Genomic DNA, 17680 nt, shown 5'->3' with positions numbered 1-17680 from the left:
GACCTAATGCTTATGGAGAGGTTCTGCCCAAATCAGAGCTATTGCATGAGTTTGCCAAGGTTCATTCAGACAGTCCTCCGTATGGCTCATTCACTTGGGAGTTAATGCTGCTACTCTAGGAACAAGCTAGAGAAAGCCATAAGAAACAGCAAGGCTCCTGGACTGATGAGAGAACGGGAGCCTCAGCTGATGTTCTTATCAATCCCATCGGAGAGGGTAAAAGCCTGAGCAAGGACAGGCACATCCTGGAGATAAATATATGGCTATACAGATGGTGCAGCTTTAGAGGACTTGAGTTTCCTGAAGGGGGGAGGAGGTATTCGTAATAGGGTCATAAGAGGGACAAGAAGGAAATGACTGAATCAGTTGTAGATATGTGTAAAGTATTTTGCCTTATATGATGCAGGATGCACATGTTCACTCTGAGATCTGGAATCTGGTGGGAGACAGACCTGTTGAAATTCTCGAGGGTAATAACAGAAGGAGGAAAGGGCATCTTTGGGAAAGAACACAGCAGGACATGGAGAATGAAAAACTGGGCATGTTTTATTTAAATTTAGCCATTGCATAGTTACATATCTAATTTAAACCAGTCAGGTAAGCTCACATTGCAATCAGTCCCTTTCACCTGTCTTAGACTGCTATTTTAGGAATTGCCTCTGGAAGAGCCTGTCTGTCTACATTGTCAATGGAGGAAACCTAGAGTACAAAGTGCCTAAGATAAAGTCAGATTAAAGGATTCTCATACTGTAAATATTTTTAAATTGTGCTGAATGGTAATCAAACTGCTTCGAGATTTGATTCTGATCAAGAAGGAGAAAATGACTGAAAATGGGAAGTAGCAGGCAACTTAAAGGAGAATGTTCATTGAAGTGGTAGAAATGATAAGTCTTTGAACTTTCATAATTTTCATAACTCAGAGAAATGATAAGTAACAACAAATAGGAAAGACAACTATAGGAAAGAGAGTATAAGGGAGTTAGAAGTTTCTCAAATAAAGGCAAAAGAAAGATGAGCAGTCTAAAAGACTCATTTAACATTCTAATTTAAAGGATTTGCCTTTAAATTAGAATGTGTTCAACAGCCTTACAAACCAGACCAGAAGAAACTCCTTTCACTCCTTCACAAGTTTCTTCCTCCCTTATCTCTTTGTTTCTCATTAGTTACAATGAAAATTAGTCTTAGCTATGACTTCCACTTCAAATTCTCCTTGGTAACTAATGTACAATCTTAACAGCAAGAGGTTAAACTTGAGTTAGTTCTTCAGTACCTCACTCTCAAGAAAGGAATGAATATAAAACATAAACTGGTCAAATTGCTACTGACAAGCATGAAGAATAATATAAACATGAAGTGGCAATGTCAGAAAGACCAAAGCACAGAATAATTTTGATGCAGTTGTTATAAAATTGTAACAAGAAAAAGAGTAACAAGAAAGCATTCTGTAATGTTTTAAGTAGTAAGATCTAGTCTTTTGCTTAATGGAGAGGGAAGGCTAATGACAGATGTTGCCAACAAATCTGAAGTGGTTTATATTTTTTTGGCATTAGTCTTTGCTGACTATGATTAGATAGCTAACACAATTAACATCAATGTCGAAGAAATATGAAGTCAGTTGGCATAGAAAAATAGCAGCTCAGAGGCTATCTAAATAACCTAATGTTTTCAAATCATTTGATACCTTGTTGAAATTCTCCTCAGAGTACTTAGAACACTGTCTAGAGTAATAGTAGAAAATCGAGTAACTGTGTTGGATAGCTGGGCTCCAGAAGACTGAAAAGAGAAAATACAGTATGACATATAAGGAAAGGGATAATCAGTAATTTATGGACCAGTAAAGCCTAACTTCAGCTCCAGAGTGACACAGAAATAAATAAAAATGTATTCAACACTTTATATTTGTAAAGAAAAACACTGTCAACTCCATTGAAGTGTCTTTGATACTGGAATAAAAAGCTGTCTGAGTAGGGGAAAAAAAAAAAAAGCATTTTATATCTTTGTTTTTTAAGCTTTTGATTTTGTCTTCTATTCCAATTTCATAAAGAGGTTATTAATAAGTGGTTAAAGTATTTGTTTACATGGTATTCATTGAGAAATTAATCCCATTATTAAACAATTTTGAGCTGGGAAAATGCATAAAGATGAAATCTACAGGATTCTGTGGTGGATCTGGTACTCTCCAGTGTACACTTTAAATAACTTGGTGTTGTGGCTAAACTCTGGCAGGCTACTAAATGTCACCCAGCTCCTTGTTCACTCTCCCAGGGTGGGATGGGAGAGAGAACTGGAAATGTAAAAGTGCAACTCATGAGTAGAGTTAAGGACAGTTTATTAGGTAAAGCAAAAGCTACGTGCACAAACAAGGCAAACCAAGGAATCCATTCGCTGTTTCCCCTTGACAGGCAGATGTTCAGCCACTCTCAGGAAAGCAGGGTTCATCTCAAAGAAGGTTTTATTGGGAAGATAAATGGCATCAATCCAAACATTCCTCTTCCCTCCTTTATCCCAGCTGTTACTGCTGAGCATGACACCAAGTGGTGTGGGACATCCCTTTGGCCAGCCTGGGCCACTTGTCTTGGCTTTGTCCCCCCCAGCTCATGGTGCATCCCCAGTTACCTTGCTGGTGGGGCAGCATGTGGAACAGAACAGTCCTGGGCAGTGTGAACACTGCTCTGCCACAGCTCAACCATCCATGTGGTATCACCACTATTTTCATCAAAAATACAAAACATAGCAACCACACAAGCCTTGCAGAAGAAACTAACTCTGTCCCAGTGAGAAACATAAAACTTGTACATTAGAACATAAATACGTGTATATTTATGAAAGCAGTGGTTTTACCAACATGGAATTGCAAGTATATTAGAGGGCAGGATTAGAACTCAAATGACCTTGATAAATTAAATTCATTCATTGATGTCAAGAATTACACTGGGAAATTGAATAAATTACATGCAATAAATAGGATACAACTCAACAAGGATTTATGCAGAACACGGCACTGTAAGAAATAAAAATTGAGTACAAATACAGCAGAAAAACAACGCTTTGGAGAAATTCTACATAAATGGCACTTGAATCTGCAGTGAATCACACACTAAACATAAGTTGATAGTAACACATTTCAAAAGAGCTAACATCACATTGGCTTATGTGATTGGCTTAAGCTGACATATTGTATGGAAGACAAGCAAGAACTCCTTCCACTTAGAGTAAAATGTGACTTAAGTCATAGCTGAGTTCCACACACGCTCCTGAAAAATAGGAGAGTGTTCAGAGGTCAGCAACAAGTTTGTTTAGAAAGCTGAAATTGGCTTTTTACATGTGTAAAAAGACCTAGCAAGGAAGGTCTTGAATTCACTGGTTTTGTTTTGTTTTGTTTTAATAAAGGAAATGAGGTAGTGACTTAAAAGAAGTTTTCAGCTATATAAAAGTTTTCTGAAAAGGGAAAATAAATGTTTGGTAGTAGTGTTTTTGATGATTTGTTTGTTTGTTTGTTTGTTTTTTTGCTTTCTTTTTTTCATACACACTGGAGGTAGAAAAATCCTTGTGGGTTTAAAGTACAACAGTGGAAATTTGCTTGAAATTTTCTTACTGTAAGGAGAGGGAAGTGTCAGATTAGCTTTCCAACAATGATTATGGAATCCTAACAGCTTGTAGACCAAGTTAGGTAAAAAGCTGTTATGCATACATGTATGAGTAGGTAAGTAGATATGTTTCTAGAAATTTACCTTTGGTTTGGAGTGGTTTGGATTAAGTCCTTTAGATTCTTCCCTACATATTTTCTTTGATTTTTCAGGAATGATACAGAGAAAGATTAATCTTTTTTGTTGCTTCAGTTCCATTGTCAGCTGCTGGAAATATTATCCATTTTAAGAAAAACAAATGTAGAGAAAAGACTCTGAGAAGCAGTCATGATATTGGGAATACAGTTTGCTCTGGAATGGTGTAAGATCTGTGATGGATGTAACTACTTCTCCTTTGAGAAACTTTCATGTCACTTGCAGGTGAGACTTAACTGTAAAGTGTGCAGTTATTCCAAAGGAACTGAGCTATCTCTGAGCCTAGAGTTAAAGAGTTATTTTTAGATATCCTCAGTTCAGTCTATAGCATGTCTCAAAGGCTTTGAAACTGGAGTAGAGCTTGGAAGACAAGTTGGGTTGCTGACAGATTCATATTCTGGAATATGGTATGAATTTAGTCATTTCAGGAGAGAAAACGACATAAATAACTGTACCTTTTCCTTATCTGTCAGGTAGAGCATTCTTTCATCAGCAGGAGCTGACTGAAAGTTTACCCACGAGCACTTCTGCTTGAAATCTTTGTGCATAAGTCAAAAATCCTTTTCATCTCTGTGAAGAAAATTAGAGAGCTACATTCAGTTTTAAATACAAGTAAAATCAAAAAAAAAAAAAAAAAAAAAAAAGGAGGGGGGTGCAGGAGAAAAATAGACACAACAGGAATGCACTTCCTTTAACCTCTGTTTACTTGATCTTATCTCATAAACTATAATGAAAAATGTATATGTTAGGCCCCTAAAACTGAAGTGTTTACGAACAATGTATATGTGATAGACAAATGCATCCTTAAAGTTGCATCCCTTAAGTTGCATCCTTAAAGCAACCTTTTAAAAAAAGGTTGTTTTAGGTGAAAAGCAAATAAATGTAGATAGCATCCTTTTTGCATATTATCAAATAAATATAAATTAAGTTTCAGTTCTAACTGTTGTGGAACTGTCTTACCTCTCTCCTTTTTTAATAAACACATTAATCCTGAAATTTTATCCTTGCTAAGGGTAATTTTCATCTTTCTGACACATGTTAGGGAGAATTAGTATTTCAGAAAGAGCTTCATTGATTTTATTTATGTACACCATGAAAAAAAAAAAAAAAGTTAAAATAATTAATAGAAAAAGCACAGAAGAAACATTTTTATGTGTTTATAGAATCTATTATTATATTAAAATTATTTCTGACACCTAACTGTCCTGTTCCCTTTATATTTATATACTAGCTGAGAAGGGAAATCACAAATAAAAATATGTCTTCATCAGTCCCTGTATTTAGTTTAACTTTTTAAATTTAATGTAAAGCATGGGAAAATACTATAGGTCTTTGCATGTTTTTTATTGCTGCACAATTATTATCAATTCTATCTAATGAAAATTTAACATTCAGGAACTAATAAAAAAAGGAAAAGCTGTTAGATTAAATATAGAGGATAATTATTATATATCTTTAATTATTACTGTGTACATGTTTTGTTATGTGTGTTGAAAGCTTAAAGAAACTGGTTTTAGGAGTCTTTCCAAGGGAAAGATTCTCATATGTCTTTCCTATGAATTTAGATAGGGCTTAGTCTAGGATTAATCAGGCAATGACTATAATCATCCAGCTTCTATCATGTCAGGTGAACAGTTATCCTTTTTTTATTCATTTTAACTGAGAAAGTCTTGTTTTTTGAGGGTGGGAAGTACTACAATGGGATGCTAGTTCAGTTAAATGTTTTCTTCCTTTGGAAAGGTAGAAAATAGACCCCTTGTTCTCCCTGGCAAGGCTTTTCAGTGCAAATAATCAACAGTATAAACAAAAAGAGCTAATTATGCTTATAGGGAGCAATTTTTATTTATTTGCTTGGTGTTTTTTGTTTGTTTGTTTGTTTTTTACTCGTAGGGTCATCAAAATAGAAAAGACTACATTTGAATGAATATTAATTTGAATGAATAAACTAATATCACTTTGCAATGTAAAAAAGATCTGGATACAGACCACTTATTTTACATTATTTTTGCTCTATTTCAGTAACATTGCAGAGGAAAGTATGAAGATGATACAATCTCCATAATATAACTGCTTGATAAAATTCTCTATACCAAAAACTGAGCAAGATAGGTGTTAGTGGAGCACTTCAGCAACAGCGTGGAGCAGCAAGGAAGCCAGTCCACACATCTCTCAGACAATGAATGGGCAAAATCAGTGGTTCTAGAAATCTGTTGAGTGTATTTAAGGCAGATATCTGCTTCCAGGTGTCTAGTGTGATGGACCCAAAATTAAGCCAAAAAGCCGAGCGAATAAGAAGTGCTGGGAACCTTTATCCACAGAAACACACACTAACATAATCATAGGACTGTTGAGGCTGGAAGGCACCTCAGGAGATCATCTAGTTCAAAACCCTGCTCAAAGCATTGTTATCTAGAGCAGGTTGCCCACGGCTGTGTCAGGGCTGTGCCCTGCCAGGTTTTAAATATCTCCAAGAATGGAGACACTACAATTTCTCTGAGCAATCTTACTGTGTTCAACTACCCTCACATAAAATATATATATATACAAAAATAAATAAATAAAATAAAAATAAAAAATAACAAATATATATTTTTGGTTCTGATGTTTAAACAGAATTTCCTGTATTACAGTTTGTGACCATTGCTTCTTGTCCTGTCACTGAACACAACTGAGAAGAGTCTGTCTGCAGTTTCTCATCATGTATTTATACACATTGACAAAATTTCCCCCAAGGGTTTTCTTCTCCAGGCTAAATCAGCCTTTCCTCATAAGTCAGGTGCTCCACTCTCTTCATCATCTTTGTGGTCCTTCACTGGATCTGCTCCAGTATATGCGTGTCTCTCATATTGGAGAGCCCAGAACTGGACCCAGCAGTCCAGATGTAGCTCAGCAGGCCTGAACAGAGAGGAAGGATCACTTCCCTTGACCTGCTGGCAATGTGGCCCTAATGCAGACCAGGATGTTTTTGACCTTAGCTGTGAGGGCACGTTGCTGGCTTATGGTCAACTCAGTGCCTGACAGAACTCCCAAGGCTTTCTCTCCAAAGTTGCTTTGCAGCCAGCTGGCCTCCAGTGTGTTCTGGTGGATGGGGTCATTCCTCCCCAGGTGCAGGACTTGGCATTTCCCTTTGTTGAACTTTGTAAGCTGGAGCATTTCTACAGCCAGTTGAGGTTCCTCTGAACTTCAGCATAAGCATCTGGTATATTAGCTACTCCTCCCAATTTTGTAGCCACATGGATACAAGCTGACGCTGCGGATTTATATGCAGTATTGGCAGTTCTCCTCAATGCACATGCAAACATGCATACTATTTACTAGATTACATAGAACAAATGCAAATATATATATATGTATATATATAAAATATGTATATAAGTTTGCAGACAGCTAGTCCTGTCCACCCCCCCTCACACACAAATCATCAGCCTATGCTGAGCAAAGCCACAGGGACAGAACACACCAACACTCCTCTGGTCTTATCAGTTCTTCATGAAGCCTGTAGATTGCTGTATGTTGTGTCAGGGTTCAATGAAACAAGCACATACTGTTTGACAGCCAGATGATTCAAATACACCTATCTTGACAGTAAACTGTAGGAAAGATGGTATTAAGATTCTTCTTTGCCTCTACCCTGTGCAGTGGGAAGGCAAATCCCTTTTTAAAAAATTTTTGCACTTCAAATATTGTGCAAGTGATTAGGGTAAGATATAAACAAAATTCAGAAGAAAATCATAGTTTGTGAAAATTGTATTTAAATGGTGATTAAAGGTGACATGGGTTTCTTGAATATACCCTAACTGAACATTCCACTGAACACTAAATCTTGAAAAATGCTGTATTTAATATCATTAGTAAAAGGGTTTGAATGATTTAGCCATAGTAGACTGTTAAACCTGGATTTATATAGATGCAAGTGGATGATTAGACTGAAATAGATTTAGAGATTATATTTAGACAAATTGGACAGAAAATGTGTAGATGGGCAGATACAGTGCAGAGATGGAGAGATGAAGAGATAGATACAGCCGATAGTTAGATTCTCATGAAATAGACTTTCCGTGTTTGGTGTGCAGCTGCATAGCACCTGCCTGACATTTACAGCAGATAGCTTTTATTCATTTCATGGGATATTCATCAAAATGTGGTTGAGAGATGGAGAAAATTCCAAGTATGTGTCATCACTTTACTGGCTTGCGCAGCTGTTTCCTAAAGCACACAATGATGTTGTGTTGTTAAGGAAATACACTGTCACCCTGCTGAACAAATAAAGCATTTAGTTTTATTGAGTAACATTACAATAATGATGGGAGATAATAGACTAAAAATACTGCTTATTCAGTGAGTATGGACAAGAACTTTACTGTCCGTGAAAGAATTTCTTCATATACAGAAAATAAAAATTGTTTGATTTATTTAGCTAATATTAATAGTTAAGCTACCTTTTCAATATGTGTGAAATACTTACTGACATAAGCATTGATCAAGGATAAGAACCAGCAGCATCCTTAATAGAAGATCTCATCAGAAATACCAGAGTTCAAACTACTGGAACCAGGTAGAGGACTGTATCTATAGATTCTAACAGATAGCAAACATTTATGCTGGGAAATGCATACAACTAAGATAGAGTGTTTTGTTGTTGTTGCTGTTAGGACATTGAATTCATTAACTTCTGATCATGCCAAAGGGTCATGCCACCCTTTCCCAGAAATAAACCTGGCCTGATTTTACAACTCTTTGTATAAGTTACTAAATATTTCTCAAAACCTGATACATTTAGAAAGTTTTATTTAACATATTTATGATTTTGATATTTCAGCTAAATTGTCTAAGCCACACCACCACGGGATTATACTGTTAATTTTATGGGACCATTTTGCACAAGAAAATCCAGCCCAATGCCACAATATTTTCTTCCTTTTTAATTTTATTTATTTGGATTTTTCAACTGTTGTTGAAGGAAAAGAACATGGTAGTATTTTACTCAGAGGGGCAGCTGGGACCCATTTGCTTGTAGTGGCTTCATTCCTAATAATTCATCATGTATTTCCTTATGCTTAAACACAAATTTAAGCATAAGCATAAAACCTCAAAAAAATACTCAAGGAAAGGGTACAGAGTTTAAATGGCTTGTATGTGAAACTGTGTGTTGGTCCAAAGTGGTTCAAAATCAGTTACTTAGCTAGCAACTTGAGGGAGGTGATTCTGCCCCTCTATTTCACTCTCATAAGGCTCACCTGGAGTAATGTGTTCAGCTCTGGGTCCCCAGCATAAGACGTACCTGTCAGACCAGGTACAGAGGAGTGCCACAAGGATGATGAGAAGGCACCTCTCCTATGAATACAGGCTGAGAAAGGTGGTTTTTTTTTTGTTTTGTTTTGCTTTGTTTTTGTTTTTCAGCCTAAGAAGAGAAGGCTCTGGGGAGACTTTATAGAATCCTTAAAGGGGGTGCCTAAAGGAATGATAGTGAGAGACTCTATCATGGAGTGTAGTGATAGCTCAAGGAGAAATGGTTTTAAACTAAAAGAGGGGAGATTTAGATTAGGTATTAGGAAGAAATTCTTCACTTACAGGGTAGTGAGGCACTGGAACAGGTTGCCCAGAGAAGCTGTGGATGCCCCATCCCTGGAAGTGTTCAAGGCCAGACTGAATGGGGTGTTGAGCAACCTGGTCTGGTGGGAGGTGTCCCTCCCATGGCAGGTGGGTTGGAACTTGGTGATTTTTAAAGTCCTTTCCAACCCAAACTATTCTGTGATTCTACAATTCTGTGAATTTATTTTCAAGCGAGGCCCCATTCCTGCACTTCTCCTACCTCATCCCAAACCTGTCACCAGCCTCCCACACATTTGGGCTGCTCTTTTGGGAGAGTCACTGGAGAAAACTTTGTACCCTTCACTGCCCCATGCTGGCTCAGTGACATTCTGCACAATATAATGACAAATCCTGTCCTTCAGAAAAGCACACCCATAAGGGCATTTTTGAAGCACACACAGCCTACAACACAGCTGTGGGAGGAAAGCAAAGGTAACACCTTACCAGCCCAGGATTACTCAGCTAACCAATATGTGCTCCCCTTGCATGGACAATGTGCAAAGGCAGAATACCAGAAACCTGTGATGTGCTGTACCTGCCCAACTGGAACAAAGGGCATTGACAGTGCTGGGAAGGAAGGAGAGAGAAAAAGAGAAAGGCTTCTACAAACAAGAGAGAAGGAAAAAGTAGTGTTCAATAGATTTACCATGTTTACATTTTTATTGCAAAATAAAATAAATAAAAAATAATCTCCAAAGCTGCTGCAGAGGGCTGAATGCTAAACTACTGATGTAAGCCCTTAAGATGATCTCTGCAATCACAGCCACGATGACATGCAGTTGCTGAACCCGTCCAGGCCATCTGTGATGGCAGCTGAAGAAGGGAATTGAGATGCACTGTTGCAATTTATGGAGAAAGCTTCAGAAATCCCTGAGAGCCCTCACTGTTCTCAAGGCAGCCTTAACCACTGCAACCACAAGCTTTTCTGACTTGAGCACCCGGTAGCATCCTCTCAGTAAAAGGATAGTGGATTCAGTTCATAATGCAAACTGTCCATTGAAGCCTCCTGCAGCTAAGTGAGGAACTCACAAGGGCTGGAACATTTTAGGCTTTGTCCTTCAGAACAAAGTTGTTAAACTATGACCTCATGGTGCCTCTGTCATTACCGTGGCCTAGATCCAAAGGCAATTGAAGTCGACTCCTATTGACTTCAGTGGGCTTTGGAACAAGCCCTCTTCCACTTCAGCACAAGGCTATTTTTAATGAATCAAGACAGCCTCATCAGAATCCGTTTTGGCCTTTAAAAATGGAGTGTACTGTTGCACTGGAACTGAAAGTCTCATCATGATGCTTGGCTATGATATCAGGATGGAAGGGGAGATAAAAGCCCTTTTCTTGCATCAAGCTGCTCCTACTGGAGCTGCCTTTTTCTCATTTCTTATTGCTGGAATAGCAGTATTATTGTTCCTTTTTATTGGTCTTATCTTTTGGGATTTGAAAATCGCTTCCAAGGGAGAGGAGTGCAACCTGCATGCGCACACGCACACAGCACACCTGTCTTGTGTGCTCATTGCCATCTATATTTCTGCAGAGATATTTTATCTTCATTGTCTACAAGTCAGGGGTTCCCTAAGCAAAACAAATTTTTTACTTATTTATAACCCAAGATAGATTTCCCAGAAGTATCTACTATCATATTGCTCCGCACAAACACTATTTCCATCATATTGCTCTGCAAAAACACTTTTTCCATTCCTTAAACATTTAGCAGAACAACTTCCATACTAGATTTTGTGCTCAAGGGAGACCTCTTGACTTTATTGCTTTTATATTTCCTAGTGTGTTGTCCTGTCTGAAAAGATCAAATGATTTCATTGTAACATAAAGAGGAGATATTGATTTAAAAAAAAAAAAAAAAAAAAAGAGATAGTTCAAAAACAAAATAACTTCATTTTTCAACTATTCTTCTGTTACATTTTGTGTTTGAGGCTATAATATGTTGCATTTCATCCAATAATTAATGATAGATATTACAAAACTTCTTGATATTTCAAAACCTGTGTAACTTATTAGCTTGTTTTGTTTTATAATAGTCATTTGATAAGAAATGCATTGCTCCAAATCAGAATGAGAACACATTTCAACATATTGCAACTTCTTATTCAAAATTAATTACAATTTTCAGCTGGTTCTGAGCTGTGATAGGAGTAGAGGCTAAGAAGACCTGTATTTCAAGCAGAAAGGTCATTATCTTGCTTGATATTAATAGAACTCCTAGGAGGAAATATTCTGAACTTTCACTGAGCTCTTTGGATGGAAGTCCCTATAGAAGTGGAAAGTGTTGTTATTAAAAAGAACAACAGTGGTTTCAGGGCCTGAGCCAAAACGAGCCAGGATATGGAAAGAGCCCAATCCAAAGCCCACTGGAGTCAATCAAAGCCTTTCCGTTGCTTGCTGTGGAGCTTGAATCAAATTGTGAATTTCTCATGGTGACATCTGTGCGTCCTTCATTGATGGATGTGGCGAAACAGCACTGGAGACAATCACAGATAGATGCCATTGCTGCAAAATGACAATTTCCTGGCTTTGTACAGCATTTCTTCAGTTTTTCATGCCATTCTTTGAATGTCATCATTCATCTGTTTCCCATGGCTCCTTTCTGTTTCCTATTTTAATTTCTCTCTCTCTCTCTTTCTCACTCAAGCAATAACATATACAATCAGATGTGAAACATTATTTTGGAATGTGACCACTCAGACTTTATACTCTGTTTTACTCTAGTGTTTTGTTGTTTCCATGTAACCATTGAGATTGCTTTTTTTTTTTTTTTTTTTTTTTTTTTTCATTCTGCACAGTAAAATACAGGTAAGAAGGGTGGAAACTGTAGTATTGTTTTTGTGACTGCTCAAGGAATAATGCCTCACTTCTTTTCTCATATGAGATTAAACTATGTGTCACCTCTTTTCCTGCCACTCCTCCATATTTAAATTCTGCTGCTATCTTATGTTAGAAGTAGTCAGGGAAAATGAAAGTGCAGCTGCCTCTCTGCTTTTCACCTCACAGGAAAACACATTAATATGATTTTGTTCCATTGCTTTAGGAGCAGGGGAGAGTTAAGGTCCAGCTGGGGTCCTCCAAACATGTACAATAGAGTGTGAGATCAGTCTGTGCAGGGTTTTCATGAGTATTTCTGAGCCTGACTACTGGTCCTCAGTGCAAGTATTGTTCTGCATTATAATTGTCCAGCTCATAACTAGCCCGAAGGGACTAAGAAGTAATACTGTACACACCTGGAAAAAAATAACTTGTCATTATGTCCCTGGGGGTGTTATCTGCCCTGGGAATGTTATCTGTGCTTTGATCTACACAAAGTAGGAGCAGGAAGAATTTATTTTTGGGTGGTGTCAATGTGTAGGCTTAGAAAGGGTCTCTAGAATCCAGAAACACCATGGTATGTTAGGCTTTTGAGAGATGGTTTTATTCCACTAAAACAATAAGAAGAGAAAGAAAGTAAAGCTTTAGTCTATCGACTTCCCGAGTAAGTCTGACTTGGCAAGCAGCACTGACTGCTTTTTCTTTCCCTTCATAAAAAGCTTTTCTCGAGTACAGTAGCCACTATCTGCAAAGACAGCAAGTCCTGTTTCCAAGCATAGATGTATTTCATTCTGCCTCAAATCTAGTTGATCTGGCACAGCTGGAATCCAAAACTGTCCCACTGTTTGGTTATCAAAAAGGCAATAAGGTTATTGAATGTGTTTGCATCAGATCTTACTTTTTGAGCAAATAAACTTGTCCTCTGTTGCAGATTTGATTCGAGCCTTTGAAACAAAGTTTTCCCTTACCTGCTTTTTTAACTCAATAGCCTTTTCTCACTGTCTTTTTATTTCCTGAGTACTTTTCACTCCTAGGCATTTGCTGAGACTTTTTTTTTTTTTTTTTTTTCCCAAATATTTTGTTCTCATTATATTTTCTCAAAGCAGAGCCCCCGGCAAAGGCAATGAAACAGATCCTGCCAGCCTTGCCCAGAGAGGCCCTGCACATCTACCTTACTTCTGCAGTTCCTTAAGGCATCTAGCCAGGGTAGCTGTGGAGGAGAAGGGTGCAGATGGGCTCTCTATCCTTTTATTCTTGCTGCCTTTACAGTGGGACATTAGAGGTGCAAGAAAATGCCTTTTCCATTTGTTAAGTGAGACACTATCTCCTTTGTTCACAAATAGCCACTTAACTATGTGAATACGCACGCTGTTAATAATGTGAGACAGCTCTGTCACTGACTCAGACTGCTTGCTGCATATGCCACCTTGAGTATATGTCTCCAGGATAGCCTTCCTGAGTTATAAAACAGCACTGGGGCAATGATGACTCACCTAAGTGTCCACAGCAGTTAGTTTGAACACATCTCTGAATTTTCCTGAAGTTTTTGGATGGGATGCTAATTGAATGGCTATTGATAACAAGTCTCATTGCAGATTTAGAATTTATAGAATCATGGAATCATAGAATAGCCTCAGCTGGAAGGGACCCACCAAGATCATTGAATCCAGCTCCTCAGTCTGCACAGCATTACCCCAAAATCAGGCCCTGTCTGACAGCATAGTCCAAACACTTTTTGAACTCTGGCAAGCTCATTGCCATGATCGTTGCCCTGATGAGCCTGTCCCAGTGCCTGACCACCCTCGGTGAAGAACCTTTGCTTAACACCCAGCCTGACCCTCCCCTGTCCCAGCTCCATGCTGTTCCCTCGGGTCCTGTTGCTGTCCCCAGAGAGCAGAGCTCAGCGCCTGTCCCTCCGCTCCCCTTGTGAGAGAGCTGCAGGCCGCTATGAGGCCTCTCCTCAGTCTTCTGTGCTCTGGGCTGAACAATCCAAGTGATTTCAGCTGCTCCTCATATGTCTTGCCCTTCGGACCCTTCACCATCTTATAACCCTCCTTTGGACACTCTCTAACAGCTTTATGTCCTTCCTATATTGTGGTGCCCCAAACTGCACACAACACTCAAGGTGACTGCAGCAGTGTAGAGCAGGGTGGGAAAAATCTCCTTCCCTCAACCAGCTAGCAATGCCATGCCTGATGCACTCCAGGGTACAGTTGACCCTTTTGGCTGTCAGGTCACATTGTTGACTCAGATTCAACTTGCTGTTAACCAGAACCCCCAGATCCTTTTCCACGGGGCTGCTTTCCAACCTCTTATTCCCCAGTGTGTACATATGTCCACAGTTACCCCATTCCAGGTGCAGAATCTGTCACTCGCTCTTGAACTTCATGAGGTTTGTGATTGCCCAGCCCTCTAATTTGTCAAGATCTCTCTGCAAGGCCTCTCTACTCTCAGACAACAGAGTTCAGAGAGGGTTCATGAGGTCCCAGTCCATCACCCTTGCTGAGAAATATTTGTCTAACCTTTTTGTAAAACCTCTAACACATGGAACCCCCTAAATCCTTAACCTGTTTTGGGACTCTGTTATCTTACCCATTTGGAAAATTTTGTTTCTAGATTCATTGTCTCTTTTTGTAGGTTGAATCCACTATTTGCCCACCCACTACAGACAGAACATTTCTCAGCCATTCAGCATCTCACCCTGAGGAACCGAAAGCTCAAATATTGTGGGATAGGATGTTATTGTGGGAAAAGGTGAGAGCAAATGACCACAGAGTCCTGCCAAACCAATTTTGAGATAATCTTTGGTTTATCCATATAAAATACACATTTTCAAATTACTCCAAATTTTGGTTCATAACTCAGAAGACTACAGTTTAAGTTTTCAAGAGCTGAATGGTTGCAGATGAAAATAATTGACTGGAAGGTGACAAGTTTTCAGAAGGAAGCATTCAACACCTACCCAGGCATTAGAAGACTGTATAAGTTGAAGAGAGCTGAAGAAATCTCTTGCTTTTGTCATATAGCCAACATAGCACCCTGTGTAGCTGGGATTACAGGCCACAGCCCATCCAGCAGCCAGGAACTGGGGCATCCTCCAGAGATGTTTTCATTTATTGAACTCAGTTCTGATGCAGAGGGTTGCAATAACCTTCCTCAACTGCAACATATACTTTGGCAGCCTGGTAGGCAGCAAACTGCAGAATCCCCAAATCACTCATGTGACTCAAAAATAAGCATTATTTATTTTCATTCTCTTTCTCAGAACTGTATCACTTTGGGTTAGAGAGGTATTTAAACTTCAAAATAGCAACAACAACAACAGAAAGAAAAAGAAAAAAGGGGTTTCAACCTAGGCCATGCTACTCCAGAAATTAGGCATTTTCAGATTTAGGCATTTTCAAACAAAAGTGAATCTAAGTGAATCGAAGATGTGAGTATGAGCCTTGAATTTAGACAAAATATATTAGAGAGGTAAGGTTTGCCAAAAGTATGTTAATGAAAACAATAAGAGAATTTAGTTTGACTTGCATTTTTTTTAAACTCCCTGTTCATTAACAAAATGAAGGCTATTTAGGCCCATTAAGTTGCTCAGACACAGATAAATACTTGTGTTAAGCCAGTCCTAGAAAGTCATACCATATAAAGAATTATTATTTAGCATTTTTTTGAATAAGAAAATAAATCAAAGCATTCATCCTTCATGGGGATTTTTGATTGTAATACACCCATCTACTTTTTAAATTATGAGTTACTCTAAAAAGAAAGATTAATCAGAAACAATATAACAAAGGGTACTATAGACTACTTATGAATACTCAGTGTGAAAACATATGGGTTATGACATTAGTGATGTGTGGTTACGCGGGAAGAGAAACAGCAACTAAAAGAGAATGGAAAGAAGGAGTACTGTGATATTCCTAAATGATATTAATTTAAGGTGTAAATGTCCTGAAATGGACCTTCTTAACGTACAGTCTACACGTGGATATATGAAATGGTGAACTGGTAAAATCTACACCTGTATACCTAATGGGTATAAACAACAATAAATAGGAGTTACAAAGATGGCAAAGATGAGTTAAGGCAAGTTTGCTGCACAGGGAACTTCAGACTGCTTCTAATCAGAGTTGAGAATATAAGACACAAAGGCTCAAGCATTTGCCATTTTTACTCTTAATCAAACTCACTTTGTGTTTCAGCTGTATGAACTCTGTTTCCGCTTTCTCCAGTATTGGGTACTTCCCTCAGGAATTCAGCTGCTGAAATGCAGTGTGTGCCAGACTCCATTTTCATATCCCCAGAAGTTTTCAAGACTTTTATTATTATTGTTTTTGTTGTTGTTGTTATTACTGTTATTATTATTATTTCACAGGGAAAAAAATAATAAAAATAAAAATAAAAAAATAAATAAACACTTGAAAACAACAAGTTTATCCTGTCAGCTTAGAAACCAGAATGAGAACTAATCTCTATAATAAATTATCAGGAGCCCTCTAACTAGTCCCAACAGAAGCAAACAAGCAAATAAATTTATAATCTCATCAACTTTAAGCATACAATATTTATTCATCTCAGACTACAATTTTACAGTAACTTTACTGTTCCATCCAGTGGCTGCTGTATTTCAGTCTTTGCATTTTTTTCTCCCACTTTCACTGGACCTGGGGACACATTGGACTAAATTACAGTTTTAACCACAATAATGTCCTGTTAAATCAGCATGCAGAAAAAGATCACAGAGGGGTTCCACAAGCTCTGTCATCAGTGTCAGGGAAGGGAAAAAGCAACTGACTTTTTGAGTAAACATCCATATCAGCCTGCAGTCCATCTGGCTTAGGCTACTGGGAAACCAGCCTGAAGCTCCTTCATAAGCAGTGGACCGAAGCAGTGAGAAGTACATCCCATCTCATCCCTTTTACACACTTAATTTAGAGACAAGTCTAAATCTCACCTCACTTGTGAAGTAAGCCTGCTCTGGAGGTACTATTTCTTTCCATTGGATGTAATTGAATGTAACTTTACTGTCTATTTGTCTGATTTGTACACATCCAGTTTGGATGAGATAAAATAGGAAGAAAATCAGGGGGGAGAAGATCAGTTTCAAACTCCTCAGCACAGCTGTGCGAAAAGAACAAATGAACGACTTCTGAGCAGTGGAAATGAAATACACCAAACATAAATGTTGTGAGTCTGTGTGTAAGAGTGGGAGGAAAAAAAAATATCAAGAAATAAGGCTCTCTTGAAAAACTCAGTTAGTTTTAGACACCTTTTTCATTGTCACTATATGCATCCCAGTGTCAAGACTGGTGTGGGTTGGGAACTTGCTGTGTTACTGAAAGGTATTGTTATTTGACCAGTGTTAGAATCCTCACTGCTGCTTTGTGCATTATTATTTTTTTTCTGTCTCTGAAATTTCTCCAAGACATTTAAGGACTTGTCTGCTTGTCAAGTGATTTTGATGTCCTATGAGAAGACATTTTGTGATTGAC

The sequence above is a fragment of the Netta rufina genome, assembly GCF_964035555.1.
Source record: "Netta rufina genome assembly, chromosome: 3".
Taxonomy (NCBI): Eukaryota; Metazoa; Chordata; class Aves; order Anseriformes; family Anatidae; genus Netta; species Netta rufina.
The sequence above is the reverse complement of the archived record's forward strand: the minus strand, read 5'-3'. Positions refer to the sequence as shown.